Below are 13,082 nucleotides of genomic sequence, written 5' to 3'. Positions count from 1 at the left end.
TTGGATACGGTCTTCTTATTGCAAACTTTTAAATAGTTGGTTGTTTTTTTTCTTCAATCCCCCCATTTTTATTATAATGATTGCTGTTTAGAAAAACTAAAACTGAATGAAACACAAAACAAATACAGAATCGAATTTTTTACTTCATCTGATTTTTTTCTTCTCATAGAGACACTGACGCTTTTGTAAAGAAACAGGTTTCTACGAGCTAAGAAGCGATTACCTTCGAGAAGAAAGTGAAACAGTTTCTGATAAGAACAGTTGATAAATAAAAAGAAAGAAAAAAAACTATTTCCATCAGATATAAAAAATAATAAAAACATACTGCAATTAAGATGCCTTAATACGTTTTGCAAAATTTTTATTTTTATCCGAGTTTTTCAATGAAACCTTGCAAGACGCTGTAGTACAAAATATCTTGAACGAGTTTATTTATGTAAGCAAGAGGCTGATCTTTAAAAAACGAAAAATAATCCTATCCAATCCAAAACAAGTGATTCATCAAATAAACTGTCTACTCGGTGAATTTTAACCACTCGGACATCATGAAAAACAAGGACGCAATCGAAGTAACACAGCCAATAAAACAGTTTAAAGTTTGCGGTTAAAATTAGCTTTAGAGTCAAATGAAATGTCTTCTCGGTGTTATTCTAACGTTCTAACCCAGCGGTTCCTAATTTTTTTCAGCTACATACCCTAAGCGATCGACCTTCTTTTGACAGAACCTTGACTGTTAAGAAAACGTTAATTAGCAAATTTTAACACTGTTATTGATGAAACAATGAAAAAATTTTATTCTTCACATTTTATGTTTCTAAGTTATTTTGAAGGTTTCATTTTTTTTTTTGGTAAGTTTTATGTTAGAGGTTAGTTGAATTCGAGAGTCTACTGAAACTTTTAGTTTATTAGTTTTTTGCGTATACATAAAATCGAATTGAATAATTTAATCGAATCATATATTTTTTTTAAAAGGAACCATTATAAAATGTGAAATTGGTTATCAGAAAAAAATAAGTAGCAATTTTTTATTTTGTTTATTTTAATTTAAATTTTAAAGTTCTATGAGAAATATTGGTACAGTAAAACCTCTAAGAAGCGACCACTCTCCGTTTCACAGTAAAATGGTCGTTAATGGAGGTTGGTCGTTCTGAGAGGTTACCTCCATTGATTTCAAAATCGAAGGTGCATGATTTTTTGCAAATTATTTTCTTACTCAGTGTCATTTTCTTGGAACGGAAATGCCACTTCTGTTGGCGTCATGAAAAGACGGATCAATGATTAAAATTTAGCGTTTATAAAAATTATCCCAACTGATATAATTATGTGTAAAAACAATTTTACCAATTATGAATGATGAAACTAGTTTAAATAAATAAACAATTATGTTTTTTGCTTATGTTTCCATTTAATTTTATATCGTATAAATTAGTTGGTTTTAGAAGATAAGAAGAGGTTTGTTTGAGGTGCTTGTTTTTCTAAAATAGCTTTTTTTTCTAATCTAACTTTCAGCTCTAAAAGTAAATCATTGATAGCATCATCTTCAATGCTTTCTGACTTTAACATGATGTTGCATCGTCAAAAAGATCTCTCTAAATAACAGTTTCATTCAAATATTTAGAAAACATTTTAATCTACTCATTTGCTTTGTTAAATTTTTTATTTTCATATTTTTTCGTGTTTGCTTAATTGACCTTTTTGCATTTGGTGCAGATGTTTGACTGGCCAATTTTAACAGTATTGAAATTAATATTTTAGATATAGTAGAAGATATCGTTTTAAGAATACAAAAAGAAAATTACTACATGCTTTTATACAGAACAATTTTGCCGTATGGGCCAACAAACATTTTACCTTTAATAACTACTCAACTTACTCACTTTTTCATATTAAAGATAAGCGAAAGAATCGAGGTAAACGATGATTAGGAAGTAGTAAAAACTCTCTTAATTGTGACAAATAAAGCGTAAATTTTATTTCTAATATGGAAAAAGATTTTAATAAACATTATAACATTAAACCAATGAAAGATTTTGTTTCCTCCCTTAAGAATAATGATGTATATGAGCTTCAAGCTTTTATTAATTTTTCTTTATTAATTTTTCAAAATTCTTTGTTCTGATCTTGTAAAAGCTAAAATGAGTAAAATTTTCTCAAATAAAAATAGAAATTTAGATAATTTATATTTCGTTATTAACTTTTCAAAAACTTAATTTTCGATAAGATTAAATTTCATAATATTTTTGAAAATTCAAAAATGTATTGTATACTCTATTGAAAGACTTTAACATAATTAAAAACTTTAAATATAATAAATCTCCTGGTAGAACTATATTTAATTATAATGATATTAGCAAACATTTAGGGAAAATTAACATATCTGATTATGAATGTCACTGTGAAAAAGAGAAATATTTTGATTCTGTTGATAAACACCATAAACATATTATTACTGGTAATTTGAATATTACAGAAAACATAGAACTTAGGAATTTAATGATAAAAGGCGCAAAATTTAGACCGATTTACCATATAACAATTAATAAAATTCTAAAATACTTTCTTAATGATCTCAATAATTTTTGTTTAAAGATATCAAACCGATTCTCTTTACCTTTATGTATATTAACAGAATAGAATTGGGCTGTTTATTATTACTTTAAAAACTCTGTTTTCAATAATAAGAAAATTTTAAATAAAAGTAATAATTCAACAAATTTTTCTAAAATTGTACGATCAATTAAGTAACTGCAAAAAATTTTTGTAATCATTGCCATAAACAAAAATAACAATAATTGTGCAATCTTCTGTAAAAAATTCCTTGTTGAACTTTTAAATACGGAGTTAAGAAATGGCAAAAATTTAAGCTTAGTATTTAAATAATTATATTATCATTTAAAAAAATTTAGCTTTATATAAGAGGTTAAAAATTAAAATTAGCAATATACAATTCCCTTACTTAATTATCAGTCCTAAATTTCATAAAATTCCTAAAATATTTAGAACGGTCACATGTGGGTCTAATACTTATCTAACTAAACCTGCCACCATTTTCTCTAACTACTTAAACAAAATTATTAACAATACTGTAATGAAGGTTTTTCTTAGATTATCACTAATAATCAACCGATTTTAGAATTTATAAAGCAAAATAAATTTAATTTTATTGATTTCTAGAATCTTTTAAATAGCATCCCCTTTTCTAAGCTAAAAGTTGTTCCTTTGAGTTATAACTATGATTTTAAAAATATCCATGCGATCTTGGTCATTGAGAAATTCCATGTATACATCTACATGTATATAGTTTGTGTATATCCATTTTTTTCTATCTATCCATTTTTTAAATTCTATTTGTTTCCTGAAGTCATAATTTTTTTTTGTTAAAAGTGTAATTTTCTCAAATGCATTCTTAAATGCATTTTGTAATAATCATACTATTTTAGAAAAAATATTAAAACTATTGAACATATCTCCCTGAACATTATAAACATTTTACTGTACTCAAAATGGCGATTTTCCTGTACTTAAAAAATCATCCAGGGTATTTAATAAGTGTTATGTTCATCTCGATTATAAAATTTTTCTTTTCATCGAACAAAACAGTAAATACGTGACACTCACAAAATATAGATACGAGACAAAATAACTTTTCCATACGTATCATGTTATCTATAAATACTCTGCCAGTCTGTCAGAGTATTAACTGGAAGAGTATTTATAGATCAACCAAAAAGAGTTCACTGAGATCAGCCAAAAAGACTGAATAAACTCCTCTTAAGTGTCAAGTAAGCGTGACTAGAAGCTAAAGCTATATCGATGAAAATACACGAATTTTCTCAGTAAATTATTGTAGTTGTGTGGCAAATGCTTTATTGTTTTTTATCATGCAAAGAGTAGTACGTATTTGTCGCATTTATATTGAAAAAAATATGGTCGTAACTTATTTGGTACAATAGCAAATGTATGTGTTTAGTTAAAACTTTTATTAAGTACGTTGAGAAGAAAAAGGGTGGTCAAAACTACCAATTATGGTTAAATTTACAGTGTTTCTAGTTATAAGGGCACATTTAAACCTCGGAAGCCTTAATTTAAGCCCTTTGGTAATACTTTTGGTAAATGTGAAAAAATTTGGAAATTTTATCACGATAAATTCGAGTATAACATGAAAACCATGTATTCGGTTAGATGTACTTTTCAGTTTTGTATGTTTGTAAGAACTATTTTGAAAACCAAAATTTTTTAATTAAATTTAAAGGGGCCTGAATAGCCTGGTCAGTAGGGAGCTGGGCCCACGTCCAAGAGTTCGTGGGTTCGATCCCCGCCGGCTGAAGATTTCCCGCGTAGTAAATGGTGACTGATGCACGTTAAATCTGTCGAGTCGAAAAGTCCTCCATGTTCCCATATCAAATCAGTACCTCTGGGGGTACTAATCCAGAAGTTTCCTTGTCTTCTGGATTGGTTCAAAATTACAAGGCTACGGAGATGAGCATAAGTAGTCGTGAACCAAAAAATTGGGTCGGCTATTCAACGACGAATATAAATTTAATTAGTTATTATAGAATATAATTAGTTTTTTATCTGTTTAAGAAGCTGAAGTGTAAAATATCTTTTCTGTAATTGCTAATAATTTTAAGCTGCACATATTATGTAAAAACTTTTATTTAAGTTATTATTAAACTGCTATTTTAAGATATTCTCTTTTTATTTAAATTTTAAATAAATATAACATTATGGTTTTAATGTTAATCCAGATCATTATACTTTTTTGCATCGATCATAGGATGAGGTTATTTATTAAAAAAAAGATAATTGATAATTTCCTATAATTTCAATTAAACAAAACATAAATAGTGGTTTAAGTTTTGCATGAGTCATGAAAGTCAGTAACTGAAGGGGCAATTTTGTAAAATTGAAGAAAATTGTATTCATCTGTGTCTTTAATGATGTTATTTCTCTTTAAGGTCATTTATACCAGTTCGACGGTTTCTTTTTAATTTCATAATTTTTTAAGCTATTAATCTGACAGTAAGTATATAAAGAACGGAACATAAACTTATTTAAAAAATGCTAAATAATGCTGGTATAGTTGCCAAAGGCTTTAACCAAGATAAACCCAATCGATAATTTACATAATTACCCTTAAGTAAAACATAAATAGTGCTTTAAGTTTTGTACAAGTCATGAAAGTCATAAAGGTTTTTTTGTAACATTGAAGAAAAGTTCTTCCGTCTTAGTAGTTTAATTATGCATCTCTCGCTAAGGTCTTATATACTTGTCCGATGTTTCTTTAATTTTAAAATTCTTTCTAAGTCATTAATCTCACAGTAAATTTATGGAAAACAGAGAGCAACAGTTTTAAAATGCTAAATAATGCATTTATTTGCGCCAAAGGTTTAAGGAAGTTTGGAACCTTGACTGATTAACACGTAGAGCATACGCTTTAGGTTTCACAATTACAATTCATTTGCATTGAAATGATGTATTCAATTTCAATTCAATTTTCAAGCATAAATGTATTGAAATTGATTTTAAAAAAGCAACAATTATTTACGACAAAAAACCGTATGTAACTAAAATTATAAGTTAATCATTAGTAATTATATTTTAAATATTCTTAATTTACATTTCTATGCATTACATAATCGTTATTAAGGAAACTGCATGAGCGATTTAATGAATTAAAAATTTAAGAACCTCAATTGTTTATACAACTTTCATTGACCAAAAGTTCACATTTTTTTTATAGCTTACTTCACTTAAACAATTTTTGGTACTTTTAAACAGTTCAATCCAAATATAGAGATGAATAAAAACACTTTTAACGCAATTTACTATCAAAACAGAAAGTATTTTTTTCGTGTAAACAATGGTGAAAGCAAGTTCTTTGTTCAAAAACTTATTAACTAAATACATATTTTTTTATTCTTTGGTGTACCATTCGTTTACCAATTATTGGTATACTTAAAACTATTTTTTAAACTAATCAAAGTTAAGTTTTTCTGGTTATATCATATTGATTGGTTTAAAAAAGTTCAGATTCTGGAAGTGATGCAAAATAAAAAAAAATTTCATAATTTTTTACTAAATTATCATTCAGATTAATTTTTACAGAAACGAAAATAAGATAAACTATATTCGAATTTGGTTAAATTTAGCGATAAAAGTATTGAACAGCATTTCTTTTTATTTCATCACTAAAAAAAAGAAGGCTTATGTGGAAATTGAGAAAATTAATTTTGACAGTTTGCAAAATGAAATTTATCAAAGAAGCTTGACAAACAATATTCTAGAAATGCGTATTGCAACAATCATTAAGTTTTTAGTAATGAATTTCATTCGTAAAAGGAAAAAACTGATTATAATTATTTAAAGAAAAATTAAATAACATAGTTTGTATGATGACATTACTTTTTTGTAGTATAGTATAGATATAAGGAAAAATCATATATTCCACATCTTTTTTTTTAACCCTCAGTACCCTTGACCTTTAGGAAGTTATTTTTATTTTTATTTTGTACTATAGCATTTTTTTGCGGCTTTGTGACCGGTTTCCAGAACCTCGGTAAGACTTTATCAAATTATATAGGAAGGGTGAGCTATTAAATATTGACAATCGAACAATTTTTTATTTCCACGAACGACAATAACTACTCGGTTCTTTTAAGAAAACATTCAAACTTTAATCAATAACGTTTAATTTCATTAAATTTATACAGAAATATATTTCAAATCAAAAAATTTTTCGTTTTAAAAATATTTATTATGCAGTTTATTTATTTGAAAAAAAAATTCCAAATTTTCATTTTGAAATTTATTACTATAAATGCGCTTACTTTTGCATAAATGAATAAATTTATATATGGTTAATAAATCATTAAAATGAATAATTACAAATCCGCACAATAAATCACAAAATGAATAATTATAAAAATGCATAATAAATCATATAAATGAATAATTATAAAAACGTACAATAAATCGCAAAAATGAATAATTATAAATCCGAATAATAGATCATAAAAATGAATGATGATCAAAACGTATAATAAATCTTAAAAATGAGTGTATTATAATAAAATTAGTTAAATGTAAGTTATAAAAATTTATGAACTGCAAAATATATGAACATACGCATATAGTTCAATGCAAATTATAAAAATGTATAATTATAAAATATATGCTTAATAAAATATAAAATAATATAATTCAGACTACGAAAAATAACTATTAATGGTATGTTTTGCTTCGCATGATCTATTAAAAGAAATGTGAAACTCTCAATATAGATTTTTATTTTGTTCGATTCCTTGTTATTTAGAAATTTCACAGTTGACAAAATAAACGTGTTGTTTTATTGGAAATGTTTTGCTTTTATCAAGACTTTCAAATACAACACTATTTCTCCCAAGTGAACATTTACAAAAGGTCGTCAATCACGATTTCTGATAGCTGTATAGTAATGTCTTTACACCTTAAAATTATTGCGCGGATATTTTCGAAATAATCATTATCTCAATTATTTGTCACTTATTTATATATCAAGTATTCTCTGAAAATACAATGCCTCATTCATCAAATCCATACCATTTACCGGTAAATACCAAACCGCTTAGTAGTTGAAAGGGCAGGATTTTATATTGAATTGAGTATTTGTTCACTGTTAGAATTTTCATTCTAAAATTATGGTAAAATCACGGCAGAAGTCTATCCATACAATTAAACGTAAAGTTTACTGTAAAAAAAAAAACATTTTTTTTAACTTTACCTCTTTGAAAACGTATGGTAAACTAGTATGATTAATAAATCATGAATACAACACTTTACAGTTTCTTAACCGTGTTAAAAAATCATGAATACCAACCTATACTGTTTCTTAATATTTACATCTAGCATGGTTTCAAATCCATATAAAGGAAATTTAAATGAAAGGAAATTAAATTGGAGATAGTTTAGCAGCTTTAAGGTGCTGCCATCTTTGCTTGAATGAAAGAATCGTATTCTAATAGCCTAGGATCACAAATTAGTTAGTGCAAGACACTGAAATGGAGGAACTATTGTAGTGTCAACGCTGGGAGTCGAACCCAGTTCTGAAGATCACGAAATTGATAGATTTGCCCTCTCTGATAGAATACGTACCCATCTGAAGGAACTAAGTGGCTCCTATTGGTGGATCTAGCTGGTGCGATAAAATTCTGGTTGTTTTATCGTATAGGGTGAAAGCAGATAATAAACGGTTTTCCTCACAGTTAACAATTTGAAACCGACCTATTTCTGATTATTAAGGGGGGATTTTTTTGGATATGGTAAAATAACAAGTAAATAAATTGCTATTTAGTCATTTAATCCCAGAAATTTTTAACGGTGTATTTAATTATTAAGAAAATTATTTAGAAATTTTCCATAATATTTATTACAAACCATAAACTCGTTTATAAGGAAAGATTCGCAGTCTAAAAACTTGCTTTCAGTAGCAATTAATTACGGAAATGAGGTTTAATTTCCTCAATTCATATTTGCCCCTAGGTCATTGTTTCAAGTTCTCGTTTTGTATTATGTATTTTATTTCATTTCACCTTCGATTGTTTAATTTCATGGGAGAAATGTTCATGGTCAACAATTGTATTTTAAATTTAAAATTGATATCGAAACATAACAATATACTAGTAGGCCTATAGCCACCTAAACTCGTTTTAATTTCTTAATAATATCTAAATATCTTCCAAATGCTTTAGACTCCTGAAGAGCAATCAACTGCAGCGAAATTCTTTCATATGTGCTGCTTTCTATATAGACTATGAAGAAAGCAGCAAAAATATATATTGCATAAATTTTATTCTTCGCTAAAAGAAACATTGTTACTTTTACTTAAATGTTTAGGTAAAAATTACTCATAATACCATTTTATCAGCGTGATGAGTAGAGTTACATTTTCAGGTAATAAAAATTACTCATAGTACCATCCTATCAGCGTGATCAGTAGAGTACTAACTTTATACTAATTGGGCAAGTGTTCGAAGTAAAGCTAAAAACTGGATGTTTAGAATTCCATCTTTTTTTATTGTATCTTAGAAGTTTGAAATTCTGTTTATTGTAAAATCACTAGCAGTTTAAGAGACGGAAATGTTCTGAGCTCAATTGCAGCTCTAGGGAGCTCTGCGGAGATGAGATGCGTGATGCCACTGTATGCATTACATATTTCCTAGTTTTTAAAATTTTTGGCTGTGTTATCTTTTGAGAAATCACCAACCATGGATCACTTCCCATGCTTCTAACTATGCTTTGGGAACAAGTCATTTTAATTTAAATTTGTAATTATTGGCAATTGGACTGGGAAGCTTCGGCCTCTGAATTTTTATCGTTACAGAAACTATTGATGTTAAGAGAATGATTCTCTTAATCCCTTTGAAGGACTTTCTTTCTTTATTCCATTATTTCTGAGTATGGATATCCTCTAAATAATAAATCAATATCTCTCAAATGAATTTGTTTATATTTCTGAGATAAACATCCCTTCGTCATAACAAATTCAAATGTATCTCACACAGCCAAAAAATTGTTCTTAAATTCTTCAGAGAAACTACATCTACTATATTGTAAGGAATTTAGACTAAAATGCCATGAAAAGATTATTGTATCCATTTGCTCTCAAATCTAAATTTGTGAAGCGCGACGAAATATCTTCGAGACTAGGATAAACCTCAGATCGATGTCAATAGTCCATTTGTGTAGCGCTAATGTGACGTAGTAAGCAATAATATCTTATATAGAGCCGTGTTGGCTTAAGGGATAGAACGTTCACCTTCCAACTAGATGATCTGGGTTCGAATTCAGCGATGGCTGATCGATATGAATTCCTCACCCGGCTCTCACCGATCTCAGTGCTGAGGTGAAATATCCTCAGTGTTAGACGGATCATGGATTAGGATCCCCTTGCAGACAAGCTAACCGTGGGAGATTTTTGTGGTGTACCTTCCCATGTAATTCAAATGCCAGTTAGTTCCACCAAAAAGTCCTCAAGGTAGATTTCTCTCAATACTTGATTCAAGAATTTTCATGTCTTCCAGATTGGGCTCAAAATTACAAAGCTATGAAGTTAAACATTAGTAGTAGTAAACGTATTAGTGGTCTTTGTTCAACGGCGGTTATAAAATAAAATATTTTATGTAATATCTCATATTCATATCAGGATATTTTCATGAAGAACATATTTTATGTTTTAATCGATTTGTTACATATACGCATTCTGAATTATGCTTTGAAGAAAATGCCATTGAATAGGAATAAAGGGAAAAGAACAATATAATTTCGCAACTGTAATAACCCTTAAAGAAATCCTCCTCTACACCGAGTTGAAAATTCTGGTAAAATTAACGTACTGCATGATAATAAAAAAAATATAAAACAAAAACCATAATTTGAAAAACCCTAAATAAACCCAATTAAAAACATTAATCGAACCAAAATATACGGTATTTAAATCATTCAATTGGGAAATTTTTCGTATGTGTGGTGTTTACCAGAAATTCTGATTTTAAAAATTACAGTTTTTATTACCATACCTTTAGTAAAAAATACAAAATTTCAAAGTAAATTTAAACGAATAAATGGTTTTTGTGTCATGCTCTAAGGTATGATAAAATTTCTAAACTGCATTACATTTACCAGATTTTATCACATATTATCAAACCCTATCTTAATGTCAATTTTTTCAAAATCATCACCAAAGCGCTTCGGTAAAAATTACCGAGCTTTTTAGTGTTCCTATAAAGCCAAAAACACGGTAAATTTTACCTTTTTCTCATAGTTTTGAACATACTTTTTTTTCTCAATCAGAAAGTTAAAGCTCGCAAGTAGCAAGAAGTCGTCAACGAACAACATCTCGTTACTTTTATTCCAGCTGTGTGTCAATGTGACAGATGCTTTCAACCAGACACTCAAACAAGTCAAAATGTTAGGATAAACCACAATGTGGATGACACTTCTTAACACTAAAAAATATCTTCCTAAAGCAGATAACCTCCAAGCAGTTAAAGCAAGGTTCTATCAAAAGTGAAGAAACCATGTATTCTTGACAAAAACACTTTAGATTTAAAAAAAATTGCCTGGTAACATGAAAAGATTAAAATCTCTTTCTGTGACTTTTAGAAAATTCTCTCAAAACAAAGAACGAATTCCTTTGTCGTGACTAACCCAACTTGAAGACTGCAAAAGCACGTTCCACGGTTTAATCCTCATCAAATCGAATTATTTCATTCGATAGACATTCTCTGCACTTGCAAGACGAATGACATATTTAGAATGAAGACATTCGTCTTGCTTTCTGATTAATGGTCTCACGATTTTTGTAGAGGGTGCAGCAGGGAAGTACTTCATGACAATTCAATGGATGGATATCAAGAGACTTCTTGAACGTGCAATTAATCTCGATGATTGCGGACGGCTACAGACAAGGGCTTATCTTCAATTTTTCAACAAGTATTTGCTTTGAAAAGAAAAGACCGGTTACAAAAAAAATGTTCAGGAAGCAAGTATTAAAATAGTTATGATATAGAGTTTATATTTTGAATTCTGAAGCAGCATCAAACTTAAATGTATCCATTCATCGCCTTCTCATTTAGAGTATTTCTTGCTATCAAGAACTCACCATAATGGAGTTTCGCAGTTTTCTGGTTTCAGTAACAAAGCATGAGTTTTCGAATCAAAAACTAGCACAAATATGTTTTTGTCAAGAACTTTAGAATCAGAATTGACTCATCTCCTCATTACACGATAAATAAGGAACAAAAACGGGGATAACTCAAACTGTTATTTTGATGGCGCTAATTGAATCATAGTAGAACATTACAAAAAAATGCTTTGTCGAAGCACTGACTAAAGCAGGATGAAGTATCAAACGAGCAGAGGGTATAGAATGCGCAGAATGAATCTGGTTCATCAAGATGAAAAGCGAAAAAGGAATTTATAAAATAATCAACACGAAAACATTTTATTTGTCGTTCAGCAAGTTTTCCTTATAAAAAATAGTAAAATGATGCACAAGACTGTAATAAAGAAGCTTAGTACTATTAAAGATTGTGTGAAATTAATTGAAATTTAAAGTGTGTTGAAAACTATTTTATTTCATTTTATAAACGGCGTTGAACAACCGGCCCAATTCTGCGTTTACGACTTAACGTTCAACTCCATAGCCCTGTAATTTTGAACCCAATCCTGAAGACAAGGGAACTTTTGGATCAACCATTAGGTCAAACGAGCCTTTGTGGATGACTTAACTAACCCACATTTGCGTTACATGAAAAGAAAAACCACCCAACCCTTCCATGGTTAACCCTACGGCAAGAAGATTCTAACCCATGATCCATCTACCACTGAAGATATTTTATCATAGCACTGTGGTCAGTGCGATCAGGGAGTAGAATTTGTATCGACCAACCATAGCTGGGATTCGAACCTGGGTCACCTCTGGTCACCTATTAATATTACAATATACTGCTAAACACTGCTAGATTTACTATTTATAAATACTGTTTTAAAAAGATTAATAAATTTACAAGTGAAAAAAAAAACGTTTTCTGAAGGTAAAATAATTACTTCTCAAAACGTCTATTTCCCTTGAACTAACCTAAATATTTAATAAATTAATGTAATTTAAAACCATATTGTATTATTTCACATCGCTTGAATAAGGTGTGGAAAAAGTATAAAAGGCGAAGTTCTATAGAACAGCGATAATAACTGCAAAATAAATTTTAAAAATTATACCACCCATCTACTTAGTTAAGATTGTACTTATTTAAAAATAAAAAAGCAATTTCTTTTTATCCTCAATTCAGCTTCCTTCTCGAAAGTTGTAACTCAATCCAAAACTGAAACCAAACCCAAGAAGAATTGAGGAAAAACGACTGAACAGTTTGCACCATTTATCAACACCTACTTATTACAAACGAAGAACAATATTTTCTGTTGTTTGCGTGATAAAAACAATGATAAAAGGCATTTCATTAAAGATATTACTAGAAATTATCTTCACTTTCTATCTTGAGGTAAGAGATTGGATAATTGATGACATATTGCTACTTCCCCGA

At 28.8% G+C, this 13,082-nt stretch overlaps 1 protein-coding gene across 1 annotated transcript in view; it reads right to left on the bottom strand.

Moving 5' to 3' along the window:
* Positions 1-13,082, bottom strand: part of LOC107441687 (very long chain fatty acid elongase 7) — a 120,456-nt gene that overhangs the window by 71,424 nt on the left and 35,950 nt on the right. The gene's annotated exons all lie outside the window — the stretch shown is intronic.

This window comes from Parasteatoda tepidariorum, chromosome 1 (genome assembly GCF_982258835.1).
Source record: "Parasteatoda tepidariorum strain Cologne lab strain chromosome 1, Ptep-v5.0, whole genome shotgun sequence".
NCBI lineage: Eukaryota > Metazoa > Arthropoda > Arachnida > Araneae > Theridiidae > Parasteatoda > Parasteatoda tepidariorum.
Note: the sequence above shows the minus strand (reverse complement) of the source record. Positions and strands in the feature narration are given on the sequence as shown.